The sequence below is a fragment of the Phocoena sinus genome, chromosome 3 (assembly GCF_008692025.1).
Source record: "Phocoena sinus isolate mPhoSin1 chromosome 3, mPhoSin1.pri, whole genome shotgun sequence".
Taxonomy (NCBI): domain Eukaryota; kingdom Metazoa; phylum Chordata; class Mammalia; order Artiodactyla; family Phocoenidae; genus Phocoena; species Phocoena sinus.
The window spans coordinates 82,357,389-82,371,777 of record NC_045765.1 but is presented as its reverse complement, the minus strand read 5'-3'; positions in this window follow the sequence as shown (position 1 = coordinate 82,371,777).

Sequence of the window (14,389 nt, the reverse complement as noted above, 5' to 3'; positions counted from 1 at the left end):
TCTGCTGTGTGTTTCTCTGCTTTCTCATTTTGCTTACCATACTGTGTTTGGGGTCTCCTTTTCACCGGCTGCAGGTTCGTAGTTCCCGTTGTTTTTGGTGTCTGCCCCCAGTGGCTAAAGTTGGTTCCGTGGGTTGTGTAGGCTTCCTTGTGAAGGGGACTAGTGCCTGTGTTTTGGTGGATGATGCTGGATGTTGTCTTTCTGGTGGGTGGATCTGCATCCGGTGGTGTGTTTTGGGGTGTCTGTGACCTTATTATGATATTAGGCAGCCTTTCTGCTAGTGGGTGGGGTTCTTCCTGTCTTGCTAGTTATTTGGCATAGGGTGTCCAAAACTATATCTTGCTGGTCATTTAGTGGAGCTGCGTCTTGGTGTTGAGATGGAGATCTCTGGGAGATTTTCACCATTTGATTTTACGTGGAGCTGCTAGTTCTCTGGTGGACCAATGTCTTGAACTCGGCTCTCCCACCTCACCAGACTCTCTTCCAGACGGGTCAGAATAAAAGGGAGAAAAGAAAGAAATAAAGGAAGGAAGGAAGGAAGGAAGAGAGAGAGAGAGAGAGAGACAGAGACAGAGAGAGAGAGAGAAAGGAAGAAAGAAAGAAAGAAAAAGGAAGGAAGGAAGAAAGAAAGAAAGAAGGAAAGAAAGAAAGAGAAAGAAAGGAAGAAAAGAAAGAAAGTTATTAAAGTAAAAAATAATTATTAAAAATTTTTAAAAGTAATGAAAAAGAAAGAAAGAGAGCAACCAAACCAAAAAACAAATCCACCAATGATAACAAGCACTAAAAGCTATACTAAAAACAAAACCCAAAAAACAGACAGACAGAACCCTAGGACAAATGGTGAAAGCTAAGCTATACAGACAAAATCATACAAAGAAGCATACACATACACACTCACAAAAAGAGAAAACAATATATATATCGTTGCTCCCAAAATCCACTGCCTCAATTTGGGATGATTTGTTGTCTATTCTTGTATTCCATAGATGCAGGGTACATCAAGTTGATTGTGGAGATTTAATCCACTGCTCTTGAGGCTGCTGGGAGAGATGTCCCTTTCTCTTTGTTCGCACAGCTCCTGGGGTTCAGCTTTGGATTTGGCCCCGCCTTTGCATGTAGGTCGCCTGAGGGTGTCTGTTCTGCACTCAGACAGGACAGGGTTAAAGGAGCAGCTGATTAGGGGCTCTGGCTCATTCAGGCAGGGGGGGAGGGAGGGCTACCGAATGCAGGGTGAGCCTGCAGTGGCAGAGGCTGGCGTGACGTTGCAACAGTCTGAGGCATTCCGTATGTTCTCCCAGGGAACCGGTCCCTGGATCAGGGGACCCTGGCCGTGGCGGGCTGCACAGGCTCCCGGGAGGGGCGGTGTGGATAGTGACTTGTGCTTGCACACAGGCTTCTTGGTGGCAGCAGCAGCATCCTTAGCGTCTCATGCCAGTCTCTGGGGTCCGTGCTGATAGCCGTGGTTCGTGCCGTCTCTGGAGCTCCTTTAAGCAGCGCTCTTAATCCCCTCTCCTTGTGCACCACAAAACAAAGAGGCAAGAAAAGGTCTCTTGCTCGGCAGCTGCAGACTTTTTCCCGGACTCCCTCCTGGCTAGCTGTGGCGCACTAGCCCCTTCAGGCTGTTTTCACACCCCCCTCAGTCCTCACCCTGGGATCCGACCGCAGCCTGAGCCTCAGTTCCCAGCCCCCACCCACCCCAGCGCGTGAGCAGACAAGCCTTTTGGGCTGGTGAGTGTTGGTCGGCACCGATCCTCTGTGTGGGAATCTCTCCGCTTTGCCCTCCGCACCCCTGTTGCTGCACTCTCCTCTGCAGCTCCGAAGCCCCCCCCCCCACCCCACCACCTGCAGTCTCCACCTGCGAAGGGGCTTCCTAGTGTGTGGAAAGTTTTCCTCCTTCACAGCTCCCTCCCAGAGGTGCAGGTCCCGTCCTTATCCTTTTGTCTCTGTTTTTTCTTTTGCCCTACCCAGGTACGTGGGGAGTTTCTTGCCTTTTGGGAGGTCTGAGGTCTTCTGCCAGCGTTCAGTAGGTGTTCTGTAGGAGGTGTTCCACATGTAGATGTATTTCTGATGTATTTGTGGGGAGGAAGGTGATCTTCACGTCTTACTCTTCCATTGTCTTGAAGGTCTCCCCCCCAGTGGCATGTTTTTAGTAAAACCATCAGTGCTCTTGCAAAGTAAGGTGGTGCTAAAAATTACGTGTGTTATATTGATGTAGAATTGTTACAGACATAAGAATAGGAGCTTGGAAAGCTGAGTTAAAATCCTAGACTTGCCTTTTGAATTTTGGGGCCTTATATCTAGCTGCAACTATTACCAAAACCCTTTTTGAAAACTGATTTTCTCCAAGGTTCAAACACTATCTAGTTGACAAATACAATGACATGGACTCAAGGAATAGGGAACTAGCCTCCATTTGCCTGAATTGAATAACTCTGCAAGGACACAGAAATGGCACAACCAAAACTTTTCTCACTGGCTACACCTCCATTTCCCAGGCATAATTTACTCTTATCAAACCATCATAATCATAACTGTAAAGTGGAATGAGTAGAGAGTAGCATCTTACTATATACACTCTTGAATGATTACTAAAAACAATCATGATTTCACATACATTTCATGAATTGTCAAATTTTTTAAGAACTTTAACTTTTCAATTCTTTTGAGAGCTCATCTAAAGCTGCACTATCAATTCAACTTTATATACTTCCATTTTTACTTCTGTATTGTTAGTGTATATTCATAAATGGCATTATATGTTTGGACAGAGGAAGCCTCAGAATGGTATCATAGTATTGGCTGCAGAACGCCAAGAGCTGGGGCCCTGTGTAATATTCCTGATTGTCACTATTTTGCCAAATCTCTGAGGGACCATAGTGTGGTGCTTAAGAGCCCACAGACCCTCATCTTTTACTCAAATGACATTTTGGCACATTACTTAACCTCTAAAAGTCTCTGTTTCCTCATGATTCAACAGAAATTATTGTAACTACATCATAGTTTAGTTGTATTGAATGAACTAATGAATATCTCATGTTTAACTTGTTGAATTTCAAGTGTTCAGTTTTCTCATCTGTAAAATGAGAGCATTAGATTATTAATTCTAAGATCTCTTCTAGGAGTAACATCTAATGAGCTATTTTATTCCTCATCATCTCCCTATTCTCATGAGCAAGGGCTCTGTGTTGGCTCCAAGGGTTGTAACTGGTTTTCAAGTTTTTCTTCAAGGAACTTCAAACATTTATTATTTGGTAATTAAAGAATAACGGTTTTAGTTTTCTTTTCACCCTCCTCCCTCAACCAGGTATGGGGAATGACTGACAGTTGTTTAACTTAATTGAAAGACAATTTCTGAGCATTATATTTCTCTTTCTTTGACTTTTGGCTGAAGTGGGCCTACCAGGAAGCTACCTATAATCAGTCTTCCTGAGAATTTAGCACTTGTTCAACTTCAATTTTCCAATGAAATAAAGCTATGAATGTCCTTAAAAAGAAACTTGAAAGTAAATGGTCAAAGCATCACTGGATTTCTAATAGGATGACTATGTATTTAAAAAGTTACACTGGCGGGCTTCCCTGGTGGCGCAGTGGTTGAGAGTCCACCTGCCGATGCAGGTACACGGGTTCGTGCCCCGGTCTGGGAAGATCCCACATGCCATGGAGCGGCTGCGCCCGTGAGCCATGGCCGCTGAGCCTGTGCGTCCAGAGCCTGTGCTCCGCAACGGGAGAGGCCACAACAGTGAGAGGCCCACGTACCGCAAAAAACAAAAAGTTACACTGGCGATTCTAAAATGTTTTACCTCCATCTTGTTCATTAATACATAAAAGAGGCTCTGCCTTTTCCAAAATAGCGTTGACTTGGGAAATTTCGCTAGAAACTTGGATACCACAATGATCTTCCAACTAAAAAATGCTTTGGAAATGCATTTCTTTTTGTTTATTTTTGGCTTTGCAATGAAGCAGGAATAAAAAAATAACAAGGCACTAGGTATTATGTAAATAGGCCCCTTAGCTAGAATGATTGGAGGAAAAAGTAAGCTCGAATAACATTAAAGCCAAATTATCCTTGAAATCTATGTCACTATGAAAAATGCATGTAGCTCAAAAGTAACCAAATCATCAACAAAATTTGCAAAACTATATAAATATATGAATTTATGTTATAGAAGATGATAATTTAAAATGACTTTTGCTCTAAGTTTCCAAACACATACTTCATGTCAGAGAAAATGGCTAGAATTAGTAAAAGGAGCCTTACAAACACTGTTAAGTCTCAAGTGGCCAGCCTAAGGCTGAGAAGCACAGTGTGGGCTGAATTTATTACTAGATATGTCTTTTCTACATAGGCATTGGCAGAGCAGGTTTTCATAACTTCCTATCATTTTTTGCTTTTATCCCACAAGGAACATGGTAAATATCATTGATTAATCACATAAAAAACAAACAGGGGTGCCCTTGTTCATGTTGCCACTTCAGCAAATGGAGACGTAAGGAGGGATAAAGAGGCTTCGTGAGACCCATGGTGATTTTAATTGAGTCACTGGCTGACCAAAAGTGAGAGCTTTTGTGACCAATTGTGTGAGTAGTGGACGAAATTTGGAAGCAACCTGAAAGAAATTGCTAAGAAATTAACCTTGAAATGGGGAAGTCAAGTTTAATTAAAGTATAGAACCTTTGTTCTTAACCAGGAACGATTTTGTCCCTGGGGTACTTTTGGTTTTCAGGACTCATAGAGGACAAGGGATGGGGCTGCTATTGGTGTCTAGTGGTTACAGACCAGAGGTGCTGCCAAACAGCTTTTAATGCACAAAATGCCCCACCCCCATAGTAAATAACTCTCCAGCCCCAAATATTAAAAGCACTACTGTGATAAAACCCTGCTATAGACCCTTGTGGTATGAACTAAATGGGATGAATATGATGGTATATGGGAAGGAAAGAACTGTACTTACTAATTAAGGAGTTTTAAGCAATACAAGAATTTATAGATGATACACTAACTTTCTTTGGATTTTTTTGAAGTATAGTTGATTTACAATACTGTGTTAGTTTCAGGTATACAGCAAAGTGATTCAGTTTTATATCTATCTACATATATATATACATATATACACATATATTTTTTAGATTATTTTCCCTTATAGCTTATTGCAAGGTATTGAATATAGTTCCCAGTTCTATACAGTAAATCCTTGTTGCTTAAGTATTTTATGTATAGTAGTTTGTATCTGTTATTCCCATACTCCTAATTTATCCCTCCCCTTTCCCTTTCCCCTTTGGTAACCATAGTTTGTTTTCTATGTCTGTGAGTCTGTTTCTGTTTTGTATATTGACTCATTTGTATTATTTTTTATTTTATTTTTATTGGAGTATAGTTGACTTACAATGTTGTGTTAGTTTCAGGTGTACAGTAAAGTGAATCAGTTATACATATATCCACTTTTTTTTAGATTCCTTTCCCATATAGGTCATTACAGAGCACTGAGTAGAGTTCCTGTGCTATACAGTAGGTCCTTATTAGTTATTTATTTTGTATATAGTAGTGTGTATATGTCAATCCAAATCTCCCAATTTTTCACCCTCCCCTTTTCCCCCCAGTAACCATAAGTTTGTTTTCTACATTTGTGACTCTATTTGTTTTGTAAATAGGTTCATTTGTGTCATTTTCTTTTTAGATTCCACATATAAGTGATATCATACGATATTTGTCTTTCTCTGACTTACTTCACTCAGTATGACAATCTCTAGGTCCATCCATGTTGCTGCAAATGGCATTTTTCATTCTTTTAATGGCTGAGTAATATTCCATTGTATATATATATACCACATCTTCTTTATCCACTCTTCTGTTGGTGGACATTTAGTTTGCTTCCATGTCTTGGCTATTGTAAATAGTTCTGTAATGAATATTGGGGTGCATGTATCTTTTCAAATTATGGTTTTCTCCAGATATATGCCCAGGAGTGGGATGGCTGGATCATATGGTAACTCTATTTTTAGTTTTTTAAGGAACCTCCATACTGTTCTCCATAGTGGTTGTACCAAGTTACATTACCACCAACAGTGTAGGAGGGTTCTCTTTTCTCCACACCCTCTCCAGCATTTATTGTTTGTAGACTTTTTGATGATAACCATTCTTATTGGTGTGAGGTGATATCTCATTGTAGTTTTGATTTGCATTTTTCTAATAATTAGCAATGTTGAGCATCTTTTCATGTGCCTCTTGGCCAACTGTATGTCTTCTTTGGGGAAATGTCTAGCTAGGTCTTCTGCTCATTTTTTGATTGGGTTGTTAGTTTTTTTTGATATTGAGCTGTATGAGATGTTTGTATGTATTTGAAAGTAAGCCCTTGTAGGTTGCATCATTTGCAAATATTTTCTCCCAGTCTATAGGTTGTCTTTTCATTTTGTTTATTGTTTCCTTTGCTGTGCAAAAGCTGTTAAGTTTAATTAGGTCCCATTTGTTTATTTCTGCTTTTATTTCTTTTGCCTTGGGAGACTGATCTAAGAAAATATTGCTATGATTTATGTCCAAGAATGTTTTGCCTATCTTGTCTTCTAGGAGTTTTTATGGTGTCATGTCTTAAATTTAGGACTTTAAACCATTTTGCATTTATTTTTGTATGTGGTATGAGGGAGTGTTCTAACTTTACTGATTTCCATGTAGCTGTCCAGCTTTCTCAACAGCACTTGTTGAAGAAACTGTCTTTTCTCCATTTGTATATTCTTGCCTCCTATGTCACAGATTAATTGACCATAGGGGTGACTGGGTTTATTTCTGAGCTCTCTATTCTATTTCATTGGTGTGTATGTATGTGTGTGTGTGTGTGTATATATATATATATATAAAACGTATATCTATATAAATGTGTGTATATATATATATGGTTTTGTGCCAGTACCAGACTGTTTTGATTACTGTAGCTTTGTAGTATAGTCTGAAGTCTTTAAGGATTATGCATCTAGCTTTGTTCTTTTTCCTCAGGATTGCTTTGGCAATTCTGGGTCCTTTGTGATTCCATATAATTTTAGGATTATTTGTTCTTGTTCTGTGAAAGATGTCATGGGTATTTTGATAGGGATTGCATTAAATTTGTAGACTGCTTTGGGTAGCAAACAATATTAATTCTTCCCATCCAAGAGCATGGAATATCCTTCAATTTCTTTGAATCATGTTTACATTCCTTAATGGATGTTTTATAGTTTTCAGCATATAGGTCTTTCACCTCCTGGGTTAAGATTAATCCTAGGTATTTTTTCTTTTCTTTTTCCTTTTTTTTTTTTTTTGCGGTACGCGGGCCTCTCACTGCTGTGGCCTCTCCCATTGCGGAGCACAGGCTCCGGACGTGCAGGCTCAGCAGCCATGATTCATGGGCCCAGCCGCTCTGCAGTATGTGGGATCTTCCCGGACCGGGGCACGAACCTGTGTCCCCACATCGGTAGGCAGACTCTCAACCACTGCACCACCAGGGAAGCCCAACCCTAGGTATTTTTTTAATGTGATTTTAAATAGGATTGTTTTTTAAAATTTCTCTTTCTGATATTTCATTGTTAACGTAAAGAAATGCAACAGATTTCTGTATATTCATCTTGTATCCTGCTACCTTGCTGAATTCATTTATTAGTTCTAATATCTTTTATGTGAAGACTTTAGGGTTCTCTGTATAGAGTAACAGGTCATCTGCAAATAGTGACAGTTTTACATCTTTCCTTCCAATTTGGATACTTGTTATTTCTCTTTTCTGATTGTTGTTGCTAGGACTTCCAATACTATGTTGAATAGAAGTGGTAAGAGTGGGCATCTTTATCTTGTTCATGAATTTAGTGGGAAGGATTTCAGCTATTCACTGTTGAGTATTATGTTGGCTGTGTGTTTGTCATGAAAGGTTTTTATTATGTTGAAATATGTTCCCTCTATTCCCATTTTGGTGAGAATTTTTATCATGAATGGATGTTGAATTTTGTCAAATGCTTTTTCTGCATCTCTTGATTATGAGGTTTTTTATCTTTCATTTTGTTAATGTGTTGTATCACACTTATTGATTTGTGTACATTGAACCATCCTTGTGACCCTGAAATGAATCCAACTTAATCACGGTTAATGATATATTGTTGGATTCAGTTTGCTTATATTTTGTTGAAAATTTTGCATCTATATTCATCAAAGATGTTGGCTTGTAATTTTCTTTTTTGTACTGTATTTTTCTGGTTTTGGTATTAGGGTGATGGTGCCTTCATAGAATGACTTTGGGAGTGTTCCTTTTTCTTCAATCTTTTGGAATAGTTTGAGAAGGATAGGTATAAATTACTCTTTGTATGTTTGGTAGAATTCCCCAGTGAAGCCATACAGTCCTGGATTATGTTTGCAGAAATAAAAAATTTATTACAGATTCTATTTCACGTCTAATGATCAGTCTGTTTAAATTATCTATTTCTTCTTGACTCATTTTTGGCAGGCTGTATGTTTCTAGAAACTTGTCCATTTCTTTTAGGTTGTCCAATTTGGTGGTGTGTAAGTGTTCATAGTATTCTCTGAGGATTTTTTGTATTTCTCTGGTGTCAGTTGTTATTTCTCCTTTCATTTCTTAATTTATTTATTGGGTCCTCTCTCTTTTCTTCTTGGTGAGCCTGGCTAGAACTTTACCAATTTTGTTTATATTTTCAAAAACCAGCTCTTGGTTTTATTGATCTCTTCTATTTTTTTGATCTCTTATTTATTTCCTCTCTGATCTTCATTATTTTCTTCCTTCTGTTGAATTTGGTTTTCGTTTGCTTTTCTTTTTCTCATTCTTTTAGGTGGTAGGTTAAATTATTAATTTGAGATTTTTCTTATTTTTTCTTAATTTATATTAAGCACTTATTTATTTTTAATGGAAGTATAGTAGATTTACAATGTTGTGTTAATTTCAGGTGTACAACAAAGTGATTCAGTTTTTTATACACACATGTATTCTTTTTCAGATTCTTTTCCCTTATAGGTTATTACAAAATTTTGAGTATAGTCCCCTGTGCTATACAGTAGGTCCTTGTCGATTATCTATTTTATATATAGTAGTAATTTCTTCTTTTTGTTTTTCCTTTTGTGTTTTGATGGTTTTCTTTTGTACTATGCTTGAGTTCTTTTTGGTTTGTGTGAATCTGTTGTATTTTTTTTTTTTTTTTTTTTTTTTTATGGTATGCGGGCCTCTCACTGTTGTGGCCTCTCCCGTCGCGGAGCACAGGCTCGGGACGCACAGGCTCAGCGGCCATGGCTCACGGCCCCAGCCGTTCAGCAGCTCCGCAGCATGTGGGATCTTCCCGGACTGGGGCACGAGCCCGCATCCCCTGCATCGGCAGGCGGACTCTCAACCACTGCGCCACCAGGGAAGCCCATGTTGTATATTTTTGATTTGTGGTTACCCTGGATCTCAAGTATGTCAAGCCTTAACTATGTCTGCTTGCTTTAAACTGATAGTCACACAAGTTCAAACACATTGTAAAAGCTCTACATTTTTATACTCCCCTCCCCCACATTTTGTGATTTTTTTGATGTCCCATTTTACATCTTCATGCTTATTCTTTTGTTAATTGTAGTTATAAATGCTTTTACAATTTTTGATTGTTTTTAGATCTTTTTATTGGCCTATTTAAGTCATCTTTAATCCTTTCCTATTGTGATTTTCCCTTTCCTATAGATTCTTGCTTCTTTTCTATTTAGAGAAGAACTTTCAGTATTTGTCTTAGGGTAGGTTTGGTATTGCTGAATTACTTTGGTTTTTGCTTTTTCCGAGCAGTTCTTTATCTCTCCTTCTATTCTAAATGATAATCTTGCTGGGTAGAGTATCCTAGGTTGCAAGTTTTTCCCTTTCAGGACTTTGAATATATCTTGCCACTCCCTTCTAGCCTGCAAATTTTCTGCAGAGAAATCAGCTGATAGCCTTATGGGGGTTTGCTTGTAACTGACTCTGTTTTTCTCTTGCTGCTTTTAAAATCGTCTTTTTAACTTTTGCCATTTTAATTGTGATATATCTTGGTGTGGGTTTGTTTGGGTTCATCTTGTTTGGGACCCTCTGTGCTTCCTGTACCTGGATATCTGTTTCCTTTCTTTAGGTGTCAGACTTTCAGCCATAATGTCTTCAAATACATTTTCGATCCCCTTTTCTCTCTCTTCTCCTTCTGGAATCGCTATTATGTGTAGGTTGGCATGTTTTATATTATCCCTTAGATCATGTATGTTGTTTTTTTTCATTTTTCTTCCTGTCTGCTGTTGTGATTAGGTGATTTCCATTATTCTGTCTTCCACATCACTTATTCTTTCTTCTGTGTCATTTAGTCTGCTATTCATTGCTTCTAGATTGGTTTTTATCTCAGCAGTTGAATTGTCTAATTTTGAATGGTTCCTCTTTATAGTTTCTAATTCCTTGTTACAGTGATCTGCATTTCTATCAATAATCTTAATTCCTTTAGCATTTTTAGTGCCTCCTTTTTGAATTCAGGGTCTAGTAGATTGGTGAGGTCAGTTTCATTATTTGTTCTTTCAGGGGATTTCTCTTGTTCTTTTAATGGGGAGTAGTTCCTCTGCTTTTTCACTTGACTTCAGTTTCTCTGTCTCTGTGAATTTAGGAGAAACATTTATCTACTGTGGTCTCGAAGGGATAGTTTATGTGGGAGCATCCCTGTGTAGATTGTGTGAGTCCAGTATTTTTGGTTTGAAGGCTGGTTTTTGTATGGATTCCAGCTACATCTTTCCTCAGTGTGCTGGCCATTATCCCCTTCATAGGGGATGTGGCTGGTGTTGGGTGTCCAGATCTGGCACTGAAAGTGGGGTAGGGCCTTCTTTGCTCCATGCCTGTTACTGCCCTGTTGTGGGTGAGGTCTGCTCCCCAGTTATTGAAGTAGAAGCACTAAGGGTCCACTCAGGTTCTGTTGCCCTTGAGAGCATACTGTGCCATGCACTGAAGCACAAGGCCTATATAGTCACAGTGAACATTTATGCCGCCTTTGCAGGTGTCCACAGTTCCACCCAGAAGCAGCCCAAGGTTGCATCCCTCTCTCCATTGTGTTTATCCCAGACCTAGTGCTAGGCTGTGGCTACAGGAATTGAGGTGGCTGTGCTGCTGTTTGGGACCTGGGCTTGCTCTGTGGCAGACCTCTCCCAGAATCTGCCCACCCCAGATTTGGCTCCAAGCTTCAGTGTGGAGTGGGCAGAGCTGGAGTGCTCCCACTGGGGAACAAACAGCTGCATACTCCTGCCCATGGCCTGCCCATGCAAGACTCAGCACCCAGAAGCTGTGTTTCTGTGGCGTCCCCTGGTGCATGTGCCAGCAGTGTCTGCTGTGACTCACTCCTTGCTGTGTGTTCACTGACAGTGGTCTCCATGCTTCCCTGAGGACTATACCCCAAGCCCTCCAGTCTGTCTCCATGCACCTAGATTGAGTCTTCTCCCTGGGCCTGTCTGCCTGAGATTCAGAGCTTAGCTGCTTCGTGTACTTTTGTGCCACCAGTGCACATGCTGACAATGTCTACCCCATTCAATCAGTTGCCCCCATGTGTGTGCTGAATATGGTCTCCACAGCTTGGCCAGGATCATACCCCTGGCACCCCAGTCTGACTCTGCACAGCTAGACTGATTCTCTGCCCTGATCTTGTGCCAGGCTACAATGTGGAGCAAGTGGGACTGGGGTTTTGCCCCTTTGGATTGGGAAGTGTGGCAAGGCACCAGTCTCTCTCTGCCCTGCATGTGCATACTCCTTGAGAATAGTCTAGGCTTCTCCAGCCCCTCTATCTGTCCCAGCGGATTTCCCTTCAGGCAAAGATGCTCCCCAGGTTGAGGGTCTACCTGTGTGGACCTTCTCTCCCTTACAGATCCCTCCCAGGGCACCAGTCTCGTCCTGATCCCTTTTAATTTTTTTTCTGTTCTACCTGGTTTCATGGAGATGTGTCTTGCATCTTTGGTTGTACAGCAGTTCTTCTGCCAGTTTCCAGGTGTTGTTCTGTGAGAATTGTTCCACATGTAGATGTATTTTTTATGTGTTTGTGGGTGGAGGTGAGCCCCACATCCTCCTACTCCAACCTCCTGATTCCTGTCCCCTTTGGATTTTTTTGATAATTAAAAAAAAATTAGAACAGTCATTTAAAATCAACTAGTAGGCAGTTACAGTCATATGTCCCAGAAAGGATTTTTACAGGTAAGAGAAGAAGAATCAATTACTTGAATTGTAATTGCTAAACATTACCATAGAGTTTCTGAAATTGTTGCTGTGAGTTACTTTTTAAATTACCTATTACCTCTACATACCCCTTTCTCTCAAACACCCACTCACTGATGTCAAAATTATTTGTTTTGGATATTTTCTTCCCTAAACTTTTTTTTTGTCATGCTCCACGAACCTTGTAAATCTTTTGTTTTTCCTTTTTTAAATGCACTTAAAGAAATGCTTATTTTTATGTTTCTGTTACTCAGAATTTATTATTTGTCTTTTCTCTCTCCTCCCCTAATATATGTCTTTTAACTTCTAATACCCTAGTGAAACTAGCTAAAATTCCTATAAATATTTCATTCTCAATAAGGTAATAGGTTTATGAAGTAGTCTGTGTGATAAAGAAATTGTTTTGGTGGTTGCTAAGAGAAATCGTTTAGAGAATTTATAATAAATGAATGTAGAAAAACCTAGACTTGTTCTTTTAAAATAAAAGTCAGCAAAGAGCATAGAGTAGCATAGAAATAAGGTTTAGATAGAAAGAAATTCTGACCTGAGATAGGTTAACACTTCCAAATAGTAGACTCACTTAACGATGAATAAGAGTTGTAGGAGCTGTAAAGGGGAGTACCTGTCTCATTCTCCTTCTTCTTTCTCACTTAAAGTGGGAAGACTGGAAAAATAAATGACTAAGGCTGAACAACATGAGAGGAGCTGAAAAAAATCCATCTGGTGTCCAACCCACCCTGAGACTCATAGAACCCTTTGTTAATGTTGAGGCAGAAATAATATTAAGAGTAAATTACAAAGAGTACCAGTTGAAATTGTGTTAAAGTAAGTACTTACCGGAAGAATTAAGGGTTAGTTAAAAAGATAAAATGTAGTAAAAGTTTCATTTTAAGCCATTTACATTAACTTAAAAGGGAAAGCTTACAGAAAAAGCAGAAAAGAGGACAAAAAAATGCAGTAGAAAAGAATGAATAATTTTATTGCTTGGCCTAATAGATTCTAGGCATTGAGCTACACACTTTTCCAGTTATTTAACTAGTGTCCTTCAGCTCCAAACCTACCCTTCTTCTCTCTGCTCTGTGATGTTGGAGACAGGCACACTCCAGGAAGAGTTCTAGGATGGTGAAGAAGAAGGAGCTTGACTCCTCTTGTTGTCTTGCTCTTGGCACCCTGGTTTCAGCAAGAGACAGTTTGTTCCAGTGTCCTTTTTTTTTTTTTCTGTGCTCTCAAAACTACTTACCATGCCCCATCAGAGGTACTAGCAAGAGCTGGGCAGTGCTTCCCCTCAGAGGGCTGAGTCCCACTGTGTGTGGTGCTTTCTCCATGATTCTAGATTCTGATTATACAACCCTCATCTCTCTGATCCTCTGGCCCTAGAGGTGGTAGTGGTCTCCTATTTCTGTATTATTTTTATGTTCCCTTTTCATTTTCTTAGTTCTCTAACACCTTTTAAAATAATTCTTTATGTTAAATTCTCTCTGTTAAAATGACTGGCATGTTTCTGTTTTTCTGATTAGCTTCTGACTGATACCACTCTTTACATAAATTGTAAATTTTTTAATAAGTGAGTAACTGAAGCTCAAATAGGTTCAGTAACGTGCTCAGTGTTTCATAGCTGCCAGGAGGCATAGCTAGAATATGAACCCAGAGCTACAAGCCCCAGTCTTTGCTGATATCCCAGGACACAGGAGGAAATCCATGAGATGTGTGTTGCCAAATTTTAAGAATTTTAAAGAATAACCTAAGAATTAAAAAATTTTAAAGAATAATTTAAGAATAAAGGTATTTACCTATCTAGTTAATCAGAATCCTTATACCTTTATTATATATAATCTTGAATTTATATATTCTTCATATATTTATTGCAAGTGAATATGTGTGTGTGTATATATATATATATATATATATATTCTTCTTTAGCTTCTTTCCAAATCTCCACCACTATGATAGAAAAAGGATTATTTTTTTAATAAAGATGTGAATCCATAAAGAGAACAGATAAAAGCACATCGGAAATACTAAGAAAACTGTGGAAGTTAGAAAGCAGGTGAACAAGTGGGAACAGACTAAGCAGAACAGGAAAAAAACAAAACAAAACACCTAAGTCTGCAGTTTAGAAGCTTTAAGGCAGACTAGTCCTTGCCTCAGAACACCAGGATAGTTCTGTTATTGCAGACATTGGGTTTCTAAAAGGTGGTTGT